The sequence below is a fragment of the Syngnathus typhle genome, unplaced genomic scaffold (genome assembly GCF_033458585.1).
Source record: "Syngnathus typhle isolate RoL2023-S1 ecotype Sweden unplaced genomic scaffold, RoL_Styp_1.0 HiC_scaffold_275, whole genome shotgun sequence".
In the NCBI taxonomy this organism is placed as follows: domain Eukaryota; kingdom Metazoa; phylum Chordata; class Actinopteri; order Syngnathiformes; family Syngnathidae; genus Syngnathus; species Syngnathus typhle.
Genome location: NW_026872179.1, coordinates 17,329 through 21,660, shown reverse-complemented (window position 1 = coordinate 21,660; position 4,332 = coordinate 17,329).

Here is a 4,332-nt window from a genome sequence, read left to right as displayed (position 1 = left end):
AAGCACCCGAGAGCGTTTTTTTCCATGCCAACCTAACCAGAGTGACGGGAGCGGCACAATTCAGAAAAAGTGCTCAGCTCGCCGAGAAAATGCGATTTAAGCAATAAAATTAAAAATGCTTATAAAAGATAAACCAAACGTTGGAGGTGGTCATTTCTTCATGCGCAGTGATAAACTCGGCACTCTACAGCACCCGAGAGCGTTTTTTTCCATGCCAACCTAACCAGAGTGACGGGAGCGGCACAGTTCAGAAAAAGTGCTCAGCTCGCCGAGAAAATGCGATTTAAGCAATAAAATTAAAAATGCTTATAAACGCACAATCCAAACGTTGGAGGTGGTCATTTCTTCATGCGCAGTGATAAACTCGGCACTCTGAAGCACCCGAGAGCGTTTTTTTCCATGCCAACCTAACCAGAGTGACGGGAGCGGCACAATTCAGAAAAAGTGCTCAGCTCGCCGAGAAAATGCGATTTAAGCAATAAAATTAAAAATGCTTATAAAACATAAACCAAACGTTGGAGGTGGTCATTTCTTCATGCGCAGTGATAAACTCGGCACTCTAAAGCACCCGAGAGCGTTTTTTTCCATGCCAACCTAACCAGAGTGACGGGAGCGGCACAATTCAGAAAAAGTGCTCAGCTCGCCGAGAAAATGCGATTTAAGCAATAAAATTAAAAATGCTTATAAAACATAAACCAAACGTTGGAGGTGGTCATTTCTTCATGCGCAGTGATAAACTCGGCACTCTAAAGCACCCGAGAGCGTTTTTTTCCATGCCAACCTAACCAGAGTGACGGGAGCGGCACAATTCAGAAAAAGTGCTCAGCTCGCCGAGAAAATGCGATTTAAGCAACAAAATTAAAAATGCTTATAAAACACAAACCAAACGTTGGAGGTGGTCATTTCTTCATGCGCAGTGATAAACTCGGCACTCTACAGCACCCGAGAGCGTTTTTTTCCATGCCAACCTAACCAGAGTGACGGGAGCGGCACAATTCAGAAAAAGTGCTCAGCTCGCCGAGAAAATGCGATTTAAGCAATAAAATTAAAAATGCTTATAAAACATAAACCAAACGTTGGAGGTGGTCATTTCTTCATGCGCAGTGATAAACTCGGCACTCTAAAGCACCCGAGAGCGTTTTTTTCCATGCCAACCTAACCAGAGTGACGGGAGCGGCACAATTCAGAAAAAGTGCTCAGCTCGCCGAGAAAATGCGATTTAAGCAATAAAATTAAAAATGCTTATAAAACATAAACCAAACGTTGGAGGTGGTCATTTCTTCATGCGCAGTGATAAACTCGGCACTCTAAAGCACCCGAGAGCGTTTTTTCCATGCCAGCCTAACCAGAGTGACGGGAGCGGCACAATTCAGAAAAAGTGCTCAGCTCGCCGAGAAAATGCGATTTAAGCAATAAAATTAAAAATGCTTATAAAACATAAACCAAACGTTGGAGGTGGTCATTTCTTCATGCGCAGTGATAAACTCGGCACTCTAAAGCATCCGAGAGCGTTTTTTTCCATGCCAACCTAACCAGAGTGACGGGAGCGGCACAATTCAGAAAAAGTGCTCAGCTCGCCGAGAAAATGCGATTTAAGCAATAAAATTAAAAATGCTTATAAAACATAAACCAAACGTTGGAGGTGGTCATTTCTTCATGCGCAGTGATAAACTCGGCAGTCTACAGCACCAGAGAGCGTTTTTTTCCATGCCAACCTAACCAGAGTGACGGGAGCGGCACAATTCAGAAAAAGTGCTCAGCTCGCCGAGAAATTGCGATTTAAGCAATAAAATTAAAAATGCTTATAAAACATAAACCAAACGTTGGAGGTGGTCATTTCTTCATGCGCAGTGATAAACTCGGCACTCTAAAGCACCCGAGAGCGTTTTTTTCCATGCCAACCTAACCAGAGTGACGGGAGCGGCACAATTCAGAAAAAGTGCTCAGCTCGCCGAGAAAATGCGATTTAAGCAATAAAATTAAAAATGTTATAAAAGCACAAACCAAACGTTGGAGGTGGTCATTTCTTCATGCGCAGTGATAAACTCGGCACTCTGAAGCACCCGAGACGTTTTTTTCCATGCCAACCTAACCAGAGTGACGGGAGCGGCACAATTCAGAAAAAGTGCTCAGCTCGCCGAGAAAATGCGATTTAAGCAATAAAATTAAAAATGCTTATAAACGCACAATCCAAACGTTGGAGGTGGTCATTTCTTCATGCGCAGTGATAAACTCGGCACTCTGAAGCACCCGAGAGCGTTTTTTTCCATGCCAACCTAACCAGAGTGACGGGAGCGGCACAATTCAGAAAAAGTGCTCAGCTCGCCGAGAAAATGCGATTTAAGCAATAAAATTAAAAATGCTTATAAAACATAAACCAAACGTTGGAGGTGGTCATTTCTTCATGCGCAGTGATAAACTCGGCACTCTAAAGCACCCGAGAGCGTTTTTTTCCATGCCAACCTAACCAGAGTGACGGGAGCGGCACAATTCAGAAAAAGTGCTCAGCTCGCCGAGAAAATGCGATTTAAGCAATAAAATTAAAAATGCTTATAAAACATAAACCAAACGTTGGAGGTGGTCATTTCTTCATGCGCAGTGATAAACTCGGCACTCTACAGCACCCGAGAGCGTTTTTTTCCATGCCAACCTAACCAGAGTGACGGGAGCGGCACAATTCAGAAAAAGTGCTCAGCTCGCCGAGAAAATGCGATTTAAGCAATAAAATTAAAAATGCTTATAAAACACAAACCAAACGTTGGAGGTGGTCATTTCTTCATGCGCAGTGATAAACTCGGCACTCTGAAGCACCCGAGAGCGTTTTTTTCCATGCCAACCTAACCAGAGTGACGGGAGCGGCACAATTCAGAAAAAGTGCTCAGCTCGCCGAGAAAATGCGATTTAAGCAATAAAATTAAAAATGCTTATAAAACATAAACCAAACGTTGGAGTTGGTCATTTCTTCATGCGCAGTGATAAACTCGGCACTCTAAAGCAACGGAGAGCGTTTTTTTCCATGCCAACCTAACCAGAGTGACGGGAGCGGCACAATTCAGAAAAAGTGCTCAGCTCGCCGAGAAAATGCGATTTAAGCAATAAAATTAAAAATGCTTATAAAACATAAACCAAACGTTGGAGGTGGTCATTTCTTCATGCGCAGTGATAAACTCGGCACTCTAAAGCACCCGAGAGCGTTTTTTTCCATGCCAACCTAACCAGAGTGACGGGAGCGGCACAATTCAGAAAAAGTGCTCAGCTCGCCGAGAAAATGCGATTTAAGCAATAAAATTAAAAATGCTTATAAAACATAAACCAAACGTTGGAGGTGGTCATTTCTTCATGCGCAGTGATAAACTCGGCACTCTAAAGCACCCGAGAGCGTTTTTTTCCATGCCAACCTAACCAGAGTGACGGGAGCGGCACAATTCAGAAAAAGTGCTCAGCTCGCCGAGAAAATGCGATTTAAGCAATAAAATTAAAAATGCTTATAAAACATAAACCAAACGTTGGAGGTGGTCATTTCTTCATGCGCAGTGATAAACTCGGCACTCTAAAGCACCCGAGAGCGTTTTTTTCCATGCCAACCTAACCAGAGTGACGGGAGCGGCACAATTCAGAAAAAGTGCTCAGCTCGCCGAGAAAATGCGATTTAAGCAACAAAATTAAAAATGCTTATAAAACACAAACCAAACGTTGGAGGTGGTCATTTCTTCATGCGCAGTGATAAACTCGGCACTCTAAAGCACCCGGGAGCGTTTTTTTCCATGCCAACCTAACCAGAGTGACGGGAGCGGCACAATTCAGAAAAAGTGCTCAGCTCGCCGAGAAAATGCGATTTAAGCAATAAAATTAAAAATGCTTATAAAACATAAACCAAACGTTGGAGGTGGTCATTTCTTCATGCGCAGTGATAAACTCGGCACTCTAAAGCACCCGAGAGCGTTTTTTTCCATGCCAACCTAACCAGAGTGACGGGAGCGGCACAATTCAGAAAAAGTGCTCAGCTCGCCGAGAAAATGCGATTTAAGCAATAAAATTAAAAATGCTTATAAAACATAAACCAAACGTTGGAGGTGGTCATTTCTTCATGCGCAGTGATAAACTCGGCACTCTAAAGCACCCGAGAGCGTTTTTTCCATGCCAGCCTAACCAGAGTGACGGGAGCGGCACAATTCAGAAAAAGTACTCAGCTCGCCGAGAAAATGCGATTTAAGCAATAAAATTAAAAATGCTTATAAAACATAAACCAAACGTTGGAGGTGGTCATTTCTTCATGCGCAGTGATAAACTCGGCACTCTAAAGCATCCGAGAGCGTTTTTTTCCATGCCAAC